This window comes from Arachis hypogaea, chromosome 9 (genome assembly GCF_003086295.3).
Source record: "Arachis hypogaea cultivar Tifrunner chromosome 9, arahy.Tifrunner.gnm2.J5K5, whole genome shotgun sequence".
Taxonomy (NCBI): Eukaryota; Viridiplantae; Streptophyta; class Magnoliopsida; order Fabales; family Fabaceae; genus Arachis; species Arachis hypogaea.
This window is the reverse complement of record NC_092044.1, coordinates 74,159,128-74,181,208: the sequence shown is the minus strand read 5'-3', so window position 1 is coordinate 74,181,208 and position 22,081 is coordinate 74,159,128. Positions and strand designations below refer to the sequence as shown.

Below are 22,081 nucleotides of genomic sequence, written 5' to 3'. Positions count from 1 at the left end.
CATGTGTTTGTGTTGCACGAACCTTTTGTGGAGGTTAGCTGCCTGAAAAAGATGAATAAGAACAAGAAAAATGGTTAAATAATAGTATTGTCCAAACACGTGGTATAGTCTTTGCTAAGCAGAAGATGGTATAGTCTTTGCCAAGTCCCACATTCTTTCCTGCATGAAACTAACAGTATTGTCCAAAACAAAATCAAAACTTAGATGATCATGTATGGTGTTTTTTTTTCTTTTTCAAAGTGATGGGATGCTACACATTTTATATTACTCCTAAATTTCTAACTGCCAAAAACATGGTAATGGTCAAATTTGAATCTTTAGAGAAACCACGCTAACTAAGTTTGACATTCAATCATTCATAACATAGTATAGTTGAATGACAAATTGATGTTCACAAATTTGATTAAATCAAGCAAAAAACTAAATTATGAATAAGCCTCCTCATGCAGAGATTCTAGCACAATTCCTGGAACGGGATCTGGACAGAACTCGTCAGGAGTGAAGTTGCAGAGCACCTGTATAATCAACGAAAGGGTGATGGATGGACATACCTGCTCAACAATTAAAGAAATAGAATAAACATAATGATAGAGCAACAAAAAAGAAAGTGAAAAGGAAATGGTACAGAAGAGAATTAACCTCTCGTCTGACTTGTTTATCCATAAGCATATCCTTTGGGAGCATTAGAAGGTCACTCAAATCGTTAAGGAGAAGAAAAGATTTAGGTTTGCTATCGTTGTCCCTACTCTCATCGTTCTCACCACTCTCCTAATCTTGCAGACAATCTTCAACATCCATGCCGAACATATCAGTAAGCCATCGAGACTAATTGCCAACCTACAGTTCAAGTAGTCCTTTCATAAGCCTAAACAAACTTTCCATAAGATGAAAACGTGATACTACAATAGTTGTGCTGTTCACATCAACATGTTTGTAAACCCCAAATTTGTTAGTTCATATTAATCATTTTTATTTCCAACAATCACTACAGCAATATTCTATGCTAGGCAACAAAAATTTGAATCTTATGCATAATGACTTTCCCTTTAAGAAACTGATGCTTTAATCAATAGAAGATTTTCCTATTGTCCAAACATTCAAATTCAAGTTATAGACACACCCCATAAGATTTAATACAAACAAATATATACATACATAATTTTTCAGCTGTGCACCAGAACCAAAGCTCAAATCTTTTGCGAAAATTGGCAAAACCTTCGAATCCACAATTGGATCTGATACAGGATCAGTTGGGATCTCAAGTGCTGACTCCCGAAAATTGCATTGAACATTGCTACATCTAGTCTAGCTATGCACTGTTCCATGACCTGAGAAAGGTTTTACATCTATTCAGTATTCCAAGCAAAGTAAAGGGGAATGAAAAACTCCTTACAAAAAGGAAGGATATAAGTAACAAAGAAAAAGCATACCATTCTAGCCAAAACAAGCAAACAACCACACTCATGACCTCCTGCTCAAACAGGACAGAGCCTCAGGACAGGAAGGATATAAGTAAGGTTTATTCATAATTTAGTTTTTTGCTTGATTTAATCAAACTTGTGAAAATCAAATTGTTATTCAACTATACTATGTTATAAATGATTGAATGTCAAACTTAGTTATTGTGGTTTCTCTAAAGATTCAGTGGTGAAGGAGAAAGAGAATACCACTTCCTCTGAAACATCAATACTTTCTTTAAAAGTCTGATTTCTTCCCGTGAATGATACTCACCTCTTCAGGGAACAAATCTGGGTGTTTGGAAAATATTCTGAGCATCAAATCATTGTATTTAGAATAAATGGGAACTACACAAATTAAAAAGGAAAAATGATTATGTTCCAAGGGTTACCTGAAACTGTAGGTCAATCTCGGACGAGATCTTCTGTGCTGGTCGGGGCTTGTTGTGTCCAACTTGGTGATGGTGCTAATCCTTCGTCCCCGGAGGGTGGGGGTACCTGCAAGGGACTCCAATGCTTAAGTTAGCAAGGGTATTAAGCAGGTATTGAGTAGAATCAGAGTATGGGTTATACCTGGGTACTCCAGTGTATTTATAATGGCGTCGGATGACCTTCTTAGATACGATAAGTTAGTTATCTTATCTTCAAGTGAAGTCATCTTATCTTCAAAGGAACCGCCTTTATCTCTACGAGCTTGGGCTGCCCTTGGATTTGGGACGTGTTCCTCTATTTAGGCCCTTTGTTTGGCTTTCCTGTGACTTGGCCGAGCGCTTTGAGAAGAGGTCGGGTCATCCTGACCTGAAGAGGTCGGTCGCTTTGCCTGTAGAACATCCCGGGTCAGACAGCTCGACCCAGGGTATGAACAGTGCCCCTGCTCAAGCTCGGTCTTCCTTTCTGAGGTCGAGTCTTTAGTTTTAGGACTTCGATCCTTCTTTGGTGAAGCCGAACTCGAGCATTTTGTCGATTTATTTTTTGTAGAGTTCTCCTTTTTTGAATGCGGAATGTTTTTGTTCCGTTTCCTCTGAAAGCGTGCGCTTTTGCGTTAGTGCCCTGGCCTTGGGAATGCGCGAGGGTTTTTAATGCCCCCATTAATTGGTTTTTAATGCCTCGTTTCTCTATCTTCTTTTATTTTGAACTACACACACGGAGACGATTTTTTTTCTCCTTTTTGTAACTTCCCCTTTTCTTTCTCACTTTTGTTGTTTCGTCTGTCGTCTGCCCTTTCGCATTTTTCTTTGTGACATTGTTCGGCGATCGTGGGTGCTCTTTTTGCTTTCAACGACAACTCCTGATCTCTTCGTCTTCGCTCTCCGCACGCTTCTCCTTTTTTAGGTTGGTTCATCTTCTCTTTTTTGCTTGCATTGTTCTACTTCCTGGTACAGTAGGGTTTTTGTTTGAGTGTATATTTGGGAAAGTTTGAACCTTTTCGCTTTTCTGTATTTTTTGTTGCTGCGTTTTCTGGATTTTTCTTCTCTGATGTTCCCTTGGTAGTTGAAGCTTCCTAAGGCTTTTACATGTTGTTTCCTGATTCGTTTGATTTTTAAAGAAAAGATTGCGCCTTTATCTGTTTTTCTGTTTGGCATTTTCTTGCTGTTGGGTGGATTGAGGTTGTAATTTCTATCAACGCTTATTTTGATGGCTTTATTTGCTTTTTGTAAGGATGTGTAAAGATGTGGCTTGTAGGCTTCCCTGAATCTTTTTTCTGCCTCCAAAGGATGCCCCTGGAACCTTTTGGATTGGGTCCTGGGGTTTCCTTTTGTTGCTTTACCTGGTTTCTTTGACACCTATATGCTTTAGTTTTGTGAGTTACCTCCATTTATGCCCGAGTTGTTCAATTAGTGTTCCGAGGTGTTTTTTGAGTAATCCAATCTTCTTTTCTTATTGTAGGACTAGTTAACCATGTCTTCTCGCAAAAATATTGTTGAGACGTCTTCCCAGGTCCCTGAGGGCATGGCCGATTGGGTGGATTCTATGGTCCTCTTATTCGTCTCGTTGGTTGACTTCGAGTTTTGTCAGCAACTTAGGCAGTTTTATAGGATTTGTAGCAATAGTAGTGGCGAGAAGAATTATGAGCTCGTATCTCCGACTTCTGATGAAAGGGTTTGCTTTTCTACCCAGATTGCTGGAGAGCGCCCCTTTTTCTATGCATATGACTTCTTTTTTAGCCAAATGAATATTACTATTCCTTTTAGCCAATTCCTGGGGTTTTATAAAAATATTTCAGCTGCTGTGTCATGAATTTGGCATCCCTGCTTCACAATCTCTTTTCTTTTATCTCTTTGTTTTAACAAAGCTTGGTGTAGTGAAGAAGAAAGCCGCTTGGGTTTCTTTTTGAGCTTCACTGGGGAAAAAGGTTTTCTCCATGTTTGATGAGTCTTTTCGCGATTTCAAAAATTACTTTTTTAGGGTTTGAGCTGTTGAAGGAGCTCGGCTCTTTTTTCTAGATGGGAATGATGAGCCCACCTTTCCTTTAGAGTGGCAAAAGAATGTAGTGGTATCGAGATACTCATGGGAGATGTTAGATGAGGCTGAACAAGCTTTTGTGACTGTGCTGGAAGAAAACTCAGGAGAGCCTCCTCATCTTGACACAAAGAAATTTTTAGCTAACCCCTCTCTCCTCTGAGCTGAGCTGGGTAGTGGTCAATTTTTTTTTTCTATTGGTTTGCTTGTTGTGTTTGTCTCTTGTGAGATCCTTTTTTGACTCGTAGCTTGGCTTCCTGTTTGTGATGTTTGTTTGCAGAGATGATTAAGAACAATGAGTCCATGAAGGCCTTTAAGAGGGCAAGGAAGGCTACTGCGGCTCAGAATGCTTCGGCCAAGTCGGCCGGGGAGGAAACTTCTCAGGTTTCATCTAAGCCTTTGGTTACAAGTTCTCTTGGGCCGAGGAAGGTTATCCCCACTCCTTGAGTTTGTTTGATTGATCCTTCTGCTGGTACTTCCTTTCCTTCTGCTGTTCCTCTTCTAAAAAGATCTCGGACTGTCGAGCCATTTAATCTTGGTGCTCCTGACTTTGATGCTGTTGGGTTTGTAGATCAATAGATTGCTCCCTATGGTGTCATGCCTACCGACGATGTATCCATTCATCATCATTTGGATTTTATTACTCGGAGTGGTATTACACTGGCACACATGGGAGCGGCTTTATACCGAACTGCTCAAGATCTTCCTATCCATGCTACCAAGGCTTTTATGGAGGAGGCAAAATCAGAGTTTGACTGAATTAAGGGTTTGAAGGAGGAGCTCGAGGTGAAAGTGGCCGAGCTGGAGAAGGAGCTGAAGGGGGAAAAGGCTCGGGCTGTTGGTCTGGCGGCTGCCGTGCAACTCACCGAGGATACGGCGCTAAAACATAAGGATAGCTATGTTACTACTTATAGAGGATACGGCGCTAAAACATAAGGATGGTAAGGTTGTCCCTGACGATCCCGATGATGATGATCGTCCTTCACTGCCTGCTACCAAGACTTCTGTTGTGCCGACTTCTCCGACTTCTACTGCTGGGATCAATCGTCCAGAAGGGGAACCGGATTGCCAAGTCTTGAACCGAGATGATGGGACGGTAGATGCGGTGCCTCTTCAGACTCATCCTCCTTCACCCCGAATTGATGCTGCTGAGAAGTCTTCTGATGTTGTATGAGTTTTCTCCCTTTTTAATGTAGATAGCCTGACTTGTGGGCTTTTGAACTCTTTATCTTGTAATTAGTGTTTTGGTGACTGTTGATACTTTTTTGGTTGCTTGTTTAGCAACTTTATTTTGAAAAACAAAGTAGTTTTCGAGCTTCCGGGGCTGATCTTGATGGCCTCTGGAGCTTGCTATTATCATAACTTAGTAGTTTTTATATCATGTCTGCTTCCACTCATCTTGGTACCTTCGTATGCTGGGACATGATCCGCTTGATTATTTGGCTTGGTTTTGTTTGTAATCCTCCTTTCTTGGACCTCGTTTAGATCTCCTTTGGGGACTATTTTTGTAATTTCTGTGTCCTGGGCCTGACTTCATCATGTCAAGTCCTGTCGAGTTTGCTTGGTAATCCTCTTTCTTGGACCGGGTTCAGGTCTCTTTTGGGGATTACCTTTTGTAGCTTTACGTCTTTCTGGGCTGATTTCGTCACGTCGGGCCCCGTCGAGTTACTTGATGATCCTCTTTCTTGGACCTTGTTCAAGTCTCTTTCAGGGATTATCCTTGTAACTTATCTTTCTGGGCCGACTTCGTCAGGTCAGGCCCTGTCGAGTTTTCTTGGTAATCCTCTTTCTTGGACCTTGTTCAGGTCTCTTTTGGGGATTACCTTTTGTAGCTTTACATCTTTCTGGGCTGACTTCGTCATGTCGGGCTTTGTCGAGTTACTTGATAATCCTCTTTCTTGGACCTTGTTCAGGTCTCTTTCAGTGATTTATCTTTTGTAACTTTATCTTTCCGGGCTGACTTTGTCACGTCGGGCCCTGTCGAGTTACTTGATAATCCTCTTTCATGGACCTTGTTCAGGTCTCTTTTAGGGATTTATCTTTTGTAACTTTATCTTTCCGGGCCGACTTTGTCACGTCAGGCCCTGTCGAGTTACTTGATAATCCTCTTTCTTGAACCTTGTTCAGGGCTCTTTCAAGGATTTATCTTTTGTAACTTTATCTTTTCGGGCCGACTTTGTCACGTTGGGCCCTGCCGATTTACTTGATAATCCTCTTTCTTGGACCTTGTTCCGGTCTCTTTCAGGGATTTATCTTTTGTAACTTTTTGTAGGAGTCCAACTTCGTCATGTCGGGCTCTTCGAAGTTATAGTAATCCTCTTTTATAGGGTTGGCCAGACCTCTTTCCAGGGCTTTACTTATAACTTGGGTTGTTGTGGCTAGTCCGACTTTTTGTGCCGGCCAATCTTGAAGTTATTTTATAGCAATCCATTTTATTAGGACCTCGTTAGGTCCTTTCTATGGATCACTTTCTATAACTTCTTGCATTATTCTGTTTTCATCTTTGCCGATTTTGTAGAATTTGGGTTTTTAGCCCTCGTTTTTATCGTGATCGCGCAGTGAATTTGGTTTTCACTTTCTGTTGATCTGTAGCTTTAAAATCGAGTGATGAATTTTTTCAGAATAATACGACTTGAGCGTTTGTAGAGAATCTAAACATATTTTATTAAAAGAGAATGCAAATATACATGAGGAGTTAATTTCCTAAAGTGGGTGATTTGTAGGTCTTGGCGGGGCGCCTCGTTAAAAAACTTTTTTAGGAAAAAGAGTGCGCCATGTCCAAGATTCTTTATCATCCCTAGCTATAGTACCTTCTTAGGTTGCAGGCGTGCCATGATCTACGAAGCTCTCGCCCGTTGAGTTCAGAAAGCTTGTAGTAGCCCTTTCCCAATACTTCTATGACTCAGAAGGGTCCTTTCCAGTTTTCTGCCAGCTTTTCTTCTCCAGGTCGAGTTGTTCCTATGTCGTTTCGGATTAGGATGAGGTTGTCTTCAGCAAAGGCCCGCTGTATTACTTTTTGGTTGTATCTGGAGGTCATTCGTCATTTCAATGCCTCTTCCCTTATCCGAGCTTTTTCTCGGATTTCTGGAAGTAAGTCGAGCTTTTCCCTTTGAAGTTGGGAATTGGCTTTTTCGCTAAAATGGATTACTCTGGGTGATCCTTCTCCGACCTCTACTGGGATCATTGCCTCCATTCTGTAAGCTAATCGGAAGGGTGACTCCTTTGTCATGGAATGTGGAGTCATTCGGTACGCCCATAGGACTTGTGGGAGCTCCTCAGCCCAGGCTCCCTTTGCATCCTGTAATCTCTGTTTTAACCCTGCTAATATAACTTTGTTAGCAGCTTCAGCTTGCCCATTGGCTTGGGGGTGCTCAACAGAGGTGAATTGTTGTTTTATATTCAGGTCGGCCGCTAGTTTTCTGAAGCCTGCGTCTGTGAACTGGGTAACATTGTCTGTAGTGATGGAGTATGGAACTCCAAATCTTGTGACGATGTTTCTAAATAGGAATTTCCGACTTCTTTGAGCTGTGGCATTGGCTAGGGATTCTGCCTCGATCCATTTTGTGAAGTAGTCTATTCCTACTATGAGGAATTTGACTTGTCCAGATCCTTGAGAAAAAGGTCCGAAGAGATCGAGTCCCCATTTTGCGAATGGCCAATGTGAGTTTACGCTGATAAGTTCCTCTAGTGGAGTGGTGTGGAAGTTGCCATGCTTTTGACATGGCGAACATGTCCTTACAAATTCTGTGGCTTCTTTTTGTAGAGTTGGCCAATAGAATCCTGCCCGAAGTACTTTTTTGGCGAGTGCTTACGCTCTGAGGTGATTGCCATAAATGCCACTGTGTACTTCTTCTAGGATATCCTTAGTGTTGGAAGTCGGCACGCATTTTAGCAATGGTATTGAAATCCCTCTTTTGTATAGGGTATTATTTACAATGGTGTAGTATTGTGCTTCCCGTTTTAACCTCTTTGCCTCTTTCTCATCTGTAGGGAGGGCTTCTGTTGTGAGGTAATTAATTATGGGGGTCATCCATCCCTGGTCGCGACCTATTATGGCTAGGACCTTTTCTTCTTCTGAGATTGATGGATTCTGTAGAATTTCTTGGATAAGGCTTCTATTGTTGCCTCCTGGTTTGGTGCTGGCTAGTTTTGAGAGTGCATCGGCCCAGGCATTCTGTTCTAGGGGTATGTGTCGAATCTCATACTCTCCGAGTTGTCCAAGCTGTTCCCTGGTTTTGTCCAAGTACTTTTTCATAGTGGGATCTTTGGCTTGGTAGCTTCCTGTTATTTGTGAAGTGACTACCTGTGAGTCACTGAAGATGATAAGTTTTTGAGCTCCAACCTCCCTAGCCAACTTCAAACCAGCTAGTAGTGCCTCATATTCCGCTTGATTGTTTGAGGCAGGGAACCCAAATTTGAGGGAGAGTTCGATTTGGGTCCCCTGGTCACTTTCAATTATTACGCCTACGCTACTTCCCATTTTATTTGAGGAGCCATCCATATATAGATTCCATTCTGCGGGAATTTCTGGTGTGTCCGTAAATTCTGCAATGAAGTCGGCCAGATATTGAGATTTGATGGCCGTCCGAGCTTCGTATTGAAGGTCGAATTCGGACAACTCGACTGCCCATTGCAAGATTCTGCCTGCCAAGTCTGTTTTCTGTAAGATTCCTTTTATGGGCTGGTTGGTCCAAACTTTAATGGTGTGAGACTGGAAATATGGGCGAAGTCGTCGGGATGTTATTATTAGAGCATAAGCAAACTTTACTATTTTCTGGTAGTTCTGCTCGGACCCTTGTAAAGCTTTGCTGATAAAGTATATGGGTTGTTGCCCACTGTTGTCTTCTCGGACCAGTGCTGAGGCTATTGCCCGATTTCCCACTGCGAGGTACAAGATGAGTGGTTCTCCTTCCTATGGCCGACTTAATATAGGTGGCCGTCCCAGAAATTTTTTGAAGTCTTGGAAGGCTTGCTCGCATTTAGCTGTCCATTCAAACTCCTTTCCCTTCCTTAGAGTGGCATAGAAGGGGAGAGATCTTATTGCTGATCCAGTTAGTAATCTGGACAAGGCTGCCAACCGCCCGTTGAGTTGTTGTACCTATTTGATACAAGTCAGACTTTTCATGTCGAGTACGGCCCTGCACTTGTCCGGGTTTGCCTCGATTCCTTTCTGTGTGATCATAAAACCCAAGAATTTACCAGCTTTTACTGCGAAGGTACATTTCATGGGATTGAGTCGCATGCCGTGTCGTCTTATGGTGTTGAATACTTGTGTCAGGTCGGATAATAACATTTCTTCATTTTGCGTCTTTACTAGCATGTCATCTACGTAGACCTCCATGATCTTTCCAATGTGATCCAAAAAAATTTGTTCATTAATCTTTGGTAAGTGGCTCCCGCGTTTTTAAGACCGAAGGGCATAACAATGTAGCAGTAATTTGCCTTTGGGGTTAAGAAAGAGGTTTTTTCTTGGTCGAGTGGGTACATTGGGATTTGGTTATATCCCGAGTATGCGTCCATAAAGGAGAGGTATTTGTATCTGAAGGAAGCATCTACCAGTGCGTTGATGTTTGGGAGCGGATAAGGATCTTTCGGGCAAGCTTTGTTGAGATCGGTATAGTCGGTGCACATTCTGCACTTCCCATTTGAATTTTTTACCAAAACGACATTAGCAAGCCATAGAAGGTATTTGACCTCTCTTATGAAGCCTGCCTCCAGTATAGCTCGTACCTGTTCTTCAACCGCTTGAGAGCGTTCTGGTCCTAGCTTTCTGCGCCTTTGTTGTACCGGCCGAGATCCTGGGTAGACTGTTAGCTTGTGGCACATTAGTTTGGGATCTATGCCTGGCATGTTTGCGGCCTTCCACGCAAAGAGGTCGGCGTTTTCACGTAGGAACTGTATGAGTGATTCTTTTATGTTCCCTTTTAGGAGTGTGCCGATGTTGGTTGTTTGGTCCGGGGTGTTCCCGATCTGCATTTTCTCTATTTCTCCTTCAAGTTGTGGGCAGAGCTCCTCCTGCCTCTGAACTTCACCGAGCTCGATTGTGTGGAATTCTTTTCCTCTGCCTCTGAGGTTTAGACTTTCGTTGTAACAGCGGCACACCATCTTCTGATCTGCCGTTACTGTGGCTATTCCACCTGCAGTTGGAAACTTCATGCATAGATGCGGAGTCGAGACTATTGCGCCGAGCTAATTTAACGTTGCCCGACCTATTAGGGCATTGTAGGCTGAGCTTACATCGATGACGACGTAATCTATTTTAAGTGTTCTTGACTGACTTCCCTTTCCAAAAGTTGTGTGGAGCGAGATGTATCCTATCGGTTAAACTGGGGTATCTCCTAGCCCGAACAGGTTGTCCGGATATGCTCTGAGTTCTTTTTCTTCCAAGCCGAGTTTGTCGAAAGCGGTTTTGAATAAGATATCGGCAGAGCTCCCCTGGTCTATCAATGTGCGATGAAGATTTGCGTTTGCCAGTATGATAGTGATGACCATGGGATCGTCATGCCCTGACGTGACGCCGGATGCGTCTTCCTTGGTAAAAGTGATCGCCGGGATGTCGGGTGCTTCCTCCTTTTCTGCTATGTGATATACGTCTTTGAGATGTCTTTTTCGGGATGATTTGGAGATTCCTCCCCCGGCAAATCCGCCCTGTATCATGTGGACATGTCTTTCTGGCGTCCGGGATGATCGCGCGGTTGGTCCGACATCTTCTGCTCTTCTTCTTTTCCTTTGTTCATCATCATGGGTGGCCAGGTATCGATCTAGCTTTCCTTCTCGTACGAGCTTTTCTATGAAATTTTTTAAGTCAAAATACTCATTGGTGGAGTGCCCGTGGATCCGATGGTATTCACAATATTCCGCCCGGTTTCCTCCTCTTTTTTTGCCTTTGAGTGGTCGAGCTGGTGGTATTTTTTCCGTGTTTGCAAACCTCTCTGTAGACATCCACAAGAGACACTCGAAGAGGGGTGTAATTGTGGTATTTTTTGATTTTCTCTCCATGGCGATCTTCCTTCTTTCTGGAATCTTTGTCTTTATCCCGAGAGGTGAACCCAGCCTTTGAGGTCTCTCCTAATCGGGAGTTTTCTTCCATGTTGATGTACTTTTCCGCTCGTTCCTGCACCTCGTTCAGAGACGTAGGGTACTTCTTTGATATAGATTGACTAAAAGGCCATTCTCGCAGGCCATTAATGAGGCCCATGATAGCGGCTTCTGTTGGCAAGTTTTGTATATCCAGGCAGGTCTTATTGAATCTCTCCATGTAGTTGCGCAGGGTTTCCCTTTATCCTTGTCTGAATCCCAGTAAGCTCGGCGCATGTTTAGCTTTGTCCTTTTGGATGGAGAATCTTGCCAGGAATTTCTTGGCCATGTCATCAAAACTCGAGATGGATCAAGGAGGGAGGTTGTCGAACCATCTAATTGTTGTTTTTGTTAAAGTAGATGGAAAGGCTTTGTAACGAACTGCATCTGAGGCATCGGTGAGATACATTCTGCTCCTGAAGTTGCTGAGATAATGGCTGGGATCTGTTGTGCCATCGTACAAGGTCATGTTTGGGAGTTTAAAGTCTTTTGGGATTCTTGTCTTCATGATCTCCTTGGTGAATGGATCTTGCTCCTTGTGGGTGCAATCTTCGGGAGTGGATTGGCTGGCTTTAGTCTTGACATCAGCTTCAAGTTTTAGGAGTTTGTTGTCCAATTCCCGGCGTCACCTTATTTCTCTTTGCATGTCCTTCTCAGCCTCTCGTTAACGTAGAGCTTCTTCCTGAAGTTGTTTTAACCGATCTTGAAATGCATCCAGGGCTCCCTCATTTGGGGAGTTCTTTTTATTGTTGATTTGGGGTGTATCTTTTGGTGTAGTGTCCGCATTTTTATGTGGCATTCTATCCTCTAGATCTGAGTCGTGGTTGTTGTCATGGTCATCTGCCATGGTGTTGGGATGACATCCAGGTTCCCTAGCAACGGCGCCAATGTTTCAAGGGTTACCTGAAACTGTAGGTCGATCTCGGACGAGATCTTCTGTGCTGGTCGGGGCTTGTTGTGTTCGACTTGGTGATGGTGCTGATCCTTCATCCCCGGAGGGTGGGGGTACCTGCAAGGGATTCCGATGCTTAAGTTAGCAAGGGTATTAAGTAGGTATTGAGTAAAATCAGAGTATGAGTTATACCTGGGTGCTCCAGTGTATTTATAATGGCATAGAATGACCTTCTTAGATAAGATAAGTTAGTTATCTTATCTTATCTTTATCTTATCTTCAAGTGAGGTCATCTTATCTTCAAGGGAACCGCCTTTATCTCTATGGGCTTGGGCTGCCCTTGGATTTGGGATGTGTTCCTCTATTTGGGCTCTTTGTTGGGCTTTCCTGTGACTTGGCCAAGCTCTTTGAGAAGAGGTCGGGTCATCCTGACCTGAAGAGGTCGGTCGCTTTGCCTGTAGAACATCCCGGGTCGGACAGCTCGACCCAGGGTATAAACATATTATAATCAATAAAGCACAATAAACTGAAGCTATATACTAAGAGAAATGAACAAACAATAAAACCCTGAAGAAATATAAGGTACAAACAATTGATTCATACATTCTAATAACATTATTAATCCTGTCAACTACTCTCTCCCTAATTTCTTAAGCTTCCAAATAGCAATCTAGTTCTGTTTGTGGCCTGAAATGACACCAATCAACTACAGTGAGATCAATTAGAGAGCAGAGTAGACCCCTTTATTATTTGTGAAAATAAGATAAAAAGTGCATTTAAAATTATGATAGTAAAAATATTGAACAATATAAGAACAACAACAACTAATTAGAAGATTAGAAAACCTAAAATTAGACCCCAAAACTTCCAAAAATTCACAGAACCAATTGAAAATTAAGACATACCTTCTCTATCTCAATTAGCCATTGGAGTTCATCATCACTATCAAAATCATACACACATTCGAACTGAAAAGTGAGAGCGAGTTAGAGAATGAGTGAGAAAGAGAGGATACAGAACAGAAAATTTACTTGGTGACATGGGGTACTCCCTTTGAGCTCTTTGGCAGCAGAACACCAGCCTGACGGTGGCAGAACAGCGAAGGCAACAAGCCCTAGCAGTGGCGATGGAGTTTCAATGGCGACCGTGCACCCCCTTCTTCTCTACTCCCTCGCGTTTTCTCTCTTCCTCAAGCTCTCTTTCACTGGCGCTCGACAACAAAAACGATGGCAGCGGAGCCCTAGGCGGCGTCGTCCTTTCTTTCCTTCCTTCCCCTCTCCTCTTTTCTTTTCTTCTTCTTCCTGTGCTCCCCCTTTTTGATTTTTTCTCTTTCGTGTGTGTAAGTTGAGGGAGGATGAGAGTTCGTGAGTGAAGCTATATTGGGTGTTTTTATATTAGATAACATGTTTAAAGCGCACCTGAAACATGACAAATAGGCTACGCTTCAAAAGTGTTTTTTCATGTAAAAAGTGAACCTACAACTCTTAAGATAAGGTTACGCTTTATAAGTGATTTCTATAATACCTAAGGCTACACTTTTTAAATGATGCTACAATTGTGTATCCTTTTCTCTTATAAAAAGGCAACACGGAGAAAAGCGTAGCCTATTCATAGAATAGGCTACGCTTTTCAAATGTAGCTTCAAAAAAGTGTGGCTGAATGGGTATTTTTCTTGTAGTGAAATAACAATGGAAAATAAAATGAAAGAGTAAATAATATAGATAAATAAAATTAGGTTGCCTCACAATAAGTGCTTCTTTAATGTCAATAGCTTGACAGGAAGCTCTTACAGAGCTTCACAGGTGCTCAAAACATGATTGTGGCCTCCTAACACCAAACTTAGAATTTGAATGTGGGGGATTTTCTTGACTCTACATGGAGAGAATTGAATGAAGCTTTTTATGCTTCTTCCCCATGTTTACAGAAGAAGATCCTTGTGCCTTAAACACAAGGTAGTCCTTATTCACCTGAAGGACTAGCTCTCCTCTGTCTACATCAATCACAACCTTTGCTGTGGCTAGGAAGGGGCTTCCAAGGATGATGGATTCATCCTCATCCTTCCCAGTGTCTAGGATTATGAAAAAAGCAGGGATGTAAAGTTCTTCAACCTTTACCAAGACATCCTCTACGAGTCCATAAGCATGTTTCTTTGATTTGTCTGCCATCTCCAGTGAGATTCTTGCAGCTTGTACCTCAAAGATCCCTAGTTTCTCCATTACAAAGGGTTGCATGTGGTTGATACTTGATCCTAGGTCACACAGAGCGTTTTCAAAAGGTCATGGTACCTATGGTGCAAGGTATCAAGAACCTTCCGGGATCTTCTTTCTTTTGAGGTAACTTCAGCTGAACCAATGCACTTAGTTCATTGATGAGCAATGGATGTTCTTCCTCCCTAGTCTCATTACCAAATAATTTAGCATTCAGCTTCATGATTACTCCTAGATATTGAGTAACTTGCTCTTCAGTAACATTTTTGTCCTCTTCAGAGGAAGAATATTCGTCAGAGCTCATGAATAGTAATAGTAAGTTCAGTGGAATCTCTATGGTCTCTAGATGAGCCTCAGATTCCTGTGGTTCCTCAATAGGGGACTCCTTGTAGTCCAGTGGACGTCCCATGAGGTCTTCCTTACTATGAATCACGTCCTCCTCCTCTTCTATAGGTTCGGCCATTTTGGTTATATTAATGGCCTTGCACTCTCTTTTTAGATTCTCTTCTGTATTGCTTAGGAGAGTACTAGGAGGAGTTTCAGTAATTCTTTTACTTAGCTAACCCATTTGTGCCTCCAAATTTCTTATGGAGGACCGTGCCTCAGTCATGAAACTGAGGGAGTCTTAGATAGATCACATACTATATTTGCTAAGCTAGAGAGGCTCTACTCAGAATTCTCTGTCTGTTGCTGAGAAGATGATGGGAAAGGCTTGCTATTGCCAAACCTGTTTCTCCCACTATTATTGTTATTGAAGCCTTGTTGAGGCTTCTGTTGATCCTTCCATGAGAAATTTGGGTGATTCCTCCATGAAGGACTATAGGTGTTTCCATACGAATCTCCCATGTAATTCACCTCTTCCATTGCAGGATTCTCAGGGCCATAAGCTTCTCCTTCAGAGGAGGCATCTTTAGCTTGCAATCCAGTCAGACTCTAAAAAATCATATTGACTTGCTGAGTCAATATTTTGTTCTGAGCCTGTTCATACCCTGGGCCGAGCTGTCCGACCCAGGATGTTCTACAGGAAAAGCGACCGACCTCTTCAGGTCAGGACAACCCGACCTCTTCTCAAAGAGCTCAGCCAAGTCATAGGAAAGCCCAAACAAAGGGCCCAAATAGAGGAACACGCCCCAAAATCCTAAGCCGGCCCAAGCCTACAGAGAGAAGGGCGGTTCCCTTAAAGATAAGATGACCTCACTTAAAGATAAGATAAGATAAGATAACTAACTTATCTTATCCGCAGGAGGCCACATCTCACCATTATAAATACACTGGAGCACCCAGGTATAACTCATACTCTGATTCTACTCAATACCTGCTTAATACCCTTGCTAACTTAAGCATCGGAGTCCCTTGCATGTACCCCCCACCCTCCGGGGACGAAGGATCAGCACCACCACCAAGTCCAACAAGTCGGACACACCAGCTCCGGCCGCCATACACCTACCGGACACGTCGGCTCCGACCAACACAGAAGATCTCGTCCGAGATTGACCTACAGTTTCAGGTAACCCTCGGAACATTGGCGCCGTTGCCGGGGACCCTGGAAGTCATCCCATTTAACATGGCGGATGACCATGACAACGACCACGATTCAGGTTTGGAAGACAGAACGCCGCATAAAAACGCGGACACGATACTCAAAGATACTCCAGAAACCAACGGAGATAAAAATTCATCAAATCCAGGAGTAATAGAAGCACTTCAAAATCGATTGGAGCAACTTGAGAAAGAAGCCCAACATCGATGTGAAAAATAAGAAGATCTACGCCGAGAAATAAGGCGGCGCTGAGAATTAGAAGATAAGCTTATAAAACTCAAAGCTAATCTCAAAACTAAAGCTACTCGACCATCCACAGAGGATAGCTCTCAGAAAGATCAAGATCCATTCACCAGTGAAATTATGAAAACCAAAATTCCAAAAGATTTCAAGCTTCCGGATATGACTCTATATGACGGCACCTCGGATCCCAACCATCATCTCAGCAACATCAGAAGTAGAATGTACCTCACTGATGCCTCAGATGCAGTTCACTGCAAAGCCTTTCCAACAACTCTAACCAAGACAGCCATCAAATGGTTCGACAACCTGCCTCCGAAATCCATCTCGAGTTTCGACGACCTGGCCAAGAAGTTCCTGGCCCGATTCTCCATACAAAAGGATAAAGCCAAACACGCACCTAGCCTACTAGGGATCAAGCAAGGAGATCGGGAGAGCCTTCGCACTACATGGAAAGATTCAACAAAACATGCATGGACATACAAAATCTTCCAACAGAAGCTGCCATTATGGGCCTTATAAATGGCCTACGAGAAGGACCATTTAGCCAATCTATATCAAAGAGATACCCGACATCCTTAGACGAAGTACAAGAACGGGCACAAAAATACATCAACATGGAGGAAAACTCTCGACTTAGCGAAACCTCAAGGTTCGGTTCTGCCTACCGAGATAAAGAATCCAAGAAAAAGGAAGATCGCTCCGGAGAGAAAATCAAAAGATATCATAACTATACTCCTCTTAGGGTATCCTTGGTAGATGTTTACAAAGAAGTCTGCCATACAGAGAAAATCCCTCCAGCTCGGCCACTTAAAGGTAAAAGAGGAGGAGGAAATCGGAATGAATACTGTGAATATCACCGACTTCAAGGGCATTCCACCAATGAATGCTTCGATTTGAAAAACATCATAGAAAAACTAGTAAGAGAAGGAAAACTAGATCGGTTTTTGGCTAATCGGGATGAAGAACCAAGAAAAAGAAGAAGGGATGAGGATGTTGGACGATCTGAACGATCACCTCGCACACCGGAAAGACACGTTAACGTAATACACGGCGGATTTGCTGGAGGAGGAATCTCCAAATCATCTCGCAAGCGACACCTCAAAGAGGTATACCACGTCGAAGGAAAAAAGGAAGCCCCAGACATCCCAGCAATCACGTTTACCAAGGAAGATGCATCCAGAATCATCTCGGGACATGACGACCCCATGGTCATTACGATCATACTGGCAAACGCCAACCTTCACCGTACACTAATTGACCAGAGAAGCTCTGCCGACATCTTATTCAAAACTGCCTTCGACAAACTCGGTCTAGAAGAAAAAGAGCTAAGAGCGTACCCGAACAGCCTGTTCGGACTAGGAGATGCCCCAGTTCAACCGCTGGGATACGTATCGCTGCATATAACCTTCGGAAAGGGGAACCAATCCAGAACACTCAAGATAGACTACATCGTGGTCGATGTAAGCTCAGCCTACAATGCCTTAATAGGTCGGACAACGTTAAATCAACTCAGTGCAATAGTTTCAACTCCACAACTATGTATGAAATTCCCAACTGCAGAAGGGATAGCTACAATAAAGGCAGATCAAAAGATGGCACGTCGCTGTTATAACGAAAGCCTAAACCTCCGAGGTGAAGGAGGAGAGTTCCACACAATCGAGCTCGGTGGAGTTCAGAGGTGAGAAGAACTCCGACCACAACCCGAAGGAGAAGTAGAAAGAATCCAGATCGGAGACACCTCGGATAAAACAACTAATATTGGCACGATCCTGAAAGAAGACATAAAGGAATCACTAATACGGTTCCTACGAGATAATGTTGATCTCATCGCATGGAAAGCTGCCGACATGCCAGGTATTGATCCCGAAATAATGAGCCACAAATTGGCAGTCTATCCGGGATCCCAGCCGGTACAACAAAGACGAAGAAAACTTGGACCAGAACGAGCTCAGGCTGTAGAAGAACAAGTACAAGCGCTACTTGAGGCCGGGTTCATAAGGGAAGTCAAATATCCACTATGGCTAGCAAACGTCGTCTTGGTGAAAAAGTCAAATGGGAAGTGGCGAATGTGCACCGACTACACCGACCTCAACAAAGCCTGCCCAAAAGACCCCTACCCACTCCCAAGCATCGATGCTCTAGTGGATGCTTCATCAGGATATAAGTATCTCTCATTCATGGACGCATATTCAGGGTACAATCAAATCCCCATGTATCCACCAGATCAAGAAAAACCTCGTTCCTAACACCGAAAGCAAACTACTGTTACATAGTGATGCCTTTTGGTCTCAAGAACGCAGGAGCTACTTATCAAAGACTAATGAATAAAGTTTTCTCAGACCTCATCGGAAAAATCATGGAAGTTTATGTAGACGATATGTTGATAAAGACACAAAGCGAAGATACATTGTTATCCGACCTGACTCAAGTGTTTTACACTATCAGGAAACACAACATACGGCTCAATCCCGCAAAATGCACCTTCGCAGTAGAAGCCGGCAAATTCTTGGGCTTCATGCTCACACAAAGGGGGATTAAAGCAAATCCAGACAAGTGTTGAGCCATACTCAACATGAAGAGCCCAACCTGTATCAAAGAAGTACAACAACTCAACGGGAGGTTGGCCGCTCTATCCCGATTCTTAGCAGGAGCTGCGATAAGATCTCCTCCCTTCTATGCTACTTTAAGAAAGGGAAAATAGTTCGAATGGACGACAGAATGTGAACAAGCCTTCCTAGACTTCAAGGAGTTCTTAGGACGGCCACCTATCCTATCTCGGCCACGAGAAGGAGAACCGCTCATATTATATCTCGTAGTAGGGAGCCGGGCAATAGCCTCAGCACTAGTCAGAGAAGACGAACATGGGCAAAAACCCGTCTACTTCGTTAGCAAAGCACTACAGGGATCCGAGCTGAACTACCAGAAAATAGAAAAGTTTTCCTACGCTCTGATCCTCACATCCCGGCGGCTTCGCCCATATTTCCAAGCGCATACCATTAAAGTTCGAACCAACCAACCCATAAAAGGGATATTGCAGAAAATAGATCTAGCAGGAAGAATCCTACAATGGGCAATCGAGTTGTCCGAATTCGACCTCCAATACGAGGCGCGTACAGCAATCAAATCGCAACACCTGGCCGACTTCATCGCAGAATTTACAGACATCCCGGAAATCCCCATAGAATGGAACATATACGTAGACGAATCCTTGAATAAAACAGGAAGCGGTGCGGGTGTGATACTTGAAAGCAACCAAGGAACTCAACTTGAGCTCTCCCTTAAATTCGGATTCCCGGCCTCAAACAACCAAGCAGAATACGAAGCACTATTAGCTGGTCTGAAGCTGGCTAGGGAGGTTGGAGCTCGGAAACTCAACATTTACAGTGACTCACAAGTCATCACCTCACAAATAACAGGAAGCTACCAAGCCAAAGATCCGACCATGAAAAAATATTTGGATAAAACCAAAGAACAGCTCAGACAACTCGGGGAATATAGGATCCACCACATACCTCGTGAGCAAAATGCCCGAGCTGACGCCCTTTCAAAATTAGCCAGCACCAAACCAGGGGGCAACAATAGAAGCCTCATCCAGGAGGTATTACAGAACCCGTCAATAGCAGAAGAAGAAAGAATCCTAGCCATAATAGGTCGGGATCAATGATGGATGACCCCCATAATAAACTACCTCAAAACAGAAGAACTCCCTACAAATGAAAAGGAGGCAAAGAGGCTGAAAAGGGAGGCACAGTACTACACTATCATAAACAACACACTGTACAAAAAAGCGATATCAACACCTTTACTAAAATGCGTACCAACTTCCAACACAAAGGAAGTCTTGGAGGAAGTACACAGCGGCATTTGTGGTAATCATCTCGGAGCGCAAGTTCTCACCAAAAAGATACTCCGGGCGGGATTCTATTGGCCAACTCTACAAAAGAAGGCTACAGAATTTGTAAGGACATGTCCACCATGCCCGAAGCATGCCAACTTTCACATTGCCCCACCAGAAAAGCTCATTAGCGTGACCTCACCCTGGTCATTTGCGAAATGGGGACTCGACCTTCTCAGACCCTTCCCATAGGGATCAGGACAAGTAAAATTCCTCATATTAGGAGTAGACTATTTCACAAAATGAATCGAGGCAGAACCCCTAGTCAACGCCACCGCTCAAAAAAGTCGAAAATTCCTATATAGGAACATTATTACGAGGTTCGGGGTACCATACTCCATCACCACAGACAACGGTACCCAATTTACAGAGGCAGGCTTCAGAAAACTGGTGGCCGACTTGAACATAAAACACCAGTTCCCCTCCGTCGGACATCCCCAAGCCAATGGACAAGCCGAAGCGGTCAACAAAGTCATATTGGCCGAATTAAAGTGGAGGCTACAAGAAGCAAAGGGAGCTTGGGCCGAGGAACTTCCACAGGTCCTATGGGCATATCGAACAACCCCCCATTCCACTACAGACGAATCACCATTCCGACTAGCATACGGAGCGAAGGCAATGATTCCAATAGAAATCGAAGAAGGATCTCCCCGAGTAGTCCACTACAATGAACGAGCAAACTCCCAACTTCAGAGAGAAGAGCTCGACTTGTTACCCGAAATCCAAGAAAGAGCTCGGATCAGGGAAGAAGCCCTAAAGCGACGAATGGCTTCCAGATATAATCAAAAGGTAGTGCCGAGAAGTTTTGCAGAGAATGATCTCATCCTAATCAGAAATGACATTGGAACAACTCGACCCGGAGAAGGAAAGCTGGCAGCAAACTGGAAAGGACCCTACCGAGTCATTGAAGTACTGGGGAAGGGCTACTACAGACTGTCCGAGCTTGATGGACGAGAGCTTCCCCGATCATGGCACGCCTGCAACCTAAGAAGGTACTACAGTTAGAAAAGGTAAAGGATCTCACTAAATGGATGTGCTCTTTTTCCTAAAAAGGTTTTTTAATGAGGCACCATATCGAGACCTAGATCGTACCCGAATTAAAGGGACAAGGAAATTCCCACATGTATATATTTGTATTTTTTCTTTGAATAAAGTTTATTTAGATATTCTACAAGATTCCAAGATGCATTAATCTGAAGTATTCATCGTCCGATTATAAAGCAACAGGTCGGCAGAAAGTGAAAAACAAATTCACTGCGCGACCACGATAAAGACAATCGTCCGATAAAGGTGAAAACGCGATTCACCCAGAAGACAATCTAAAGACGCCAACCATTTTCTACAAATCGGCAAAGATGAACACAGAATAATGTAAGAAGTTATCGAAAGCAATCCAAAAAAAAGAAACTGACGAGGTCTTACGGATAGCTAATATAATAACTTAAAAGACTGGCCGACGTTCAGAAATCGGACCAAGTCAACCCAAGTTATAAGTAAACCCTGGAAAGAAGTCTGGCCAACCCTATTAAAGAGGATTACTTTAACTTAGAAGGGCCTGACATAACAAAGTCAACCCAAAACTAAAAAGTTATACAAGTAGTCCCTGAAAGAGATCTGATAAAGATCCAAGAAAGAGGACTACGAAAAATAACTTAAAGGAGACCGACATAACCGAATCGGACTCCTACCATTAAAAAGTTATCAAAGTAATCCCTGAAAGAGATCTGACAAGGATCCAAGAAAGAGGATTACAGAAATAACTTAAAGGAGACCGACATAACCAAATCGGACTCCTACCATTAAAAAGTTATCAAAGTAATCCCTGAAAGAGATCTGACAAAGATCCAAGAAAGAGGATTACAGAAATAACTTAAAGGAGACTGACATAACCAAGTCGGACTCCTACCATTAAAAAAGTTATACAAGTAGTCCCTAAAAGAGATCTGACAAAGATCCAAAAAAGAGGACTACGAAAAATAACTTAAAGGAGACCGACATAACCAAGTCGGACTCCTACCACTAAAAAGTTATCAACATAATCCCTGGAAAAGACCGAGTAAAGGCCCAGAAAAGGGGATCACAAAAATAACTTTTGAGGGGGACCAGCATAAAGAAATCGGTCATAAGGCGCTAAAAATACAAACAAAGGCGAGGAAACCGAGAAACAAGTCGGACCCCCCACAGGCACGGCCTCAAAAGGATCCAAGCTACAAACGATAAAGCACGCAAAACAACCTAAAGAGGCCAGAACAGAAAAATTTCAACAGATATCATGCATAATATGATAAAAGCTTCAAGAGGTCACCACAA

General features: G+C 43.1%; 1 pseudogene; it reads right to left on the bottom strand.

Moving 5' to 3' along the window:
* Window positions 1-425: 425 nt before the first annotated feature.
* LOC112709217 (uncharacterized) lies at window positions 426-1,684 on the bottom strand (annotated as a pseudogene).
* Between the last annotated feature and the right edge of the window lie 20,397 nt (window positions 1,685-22,081).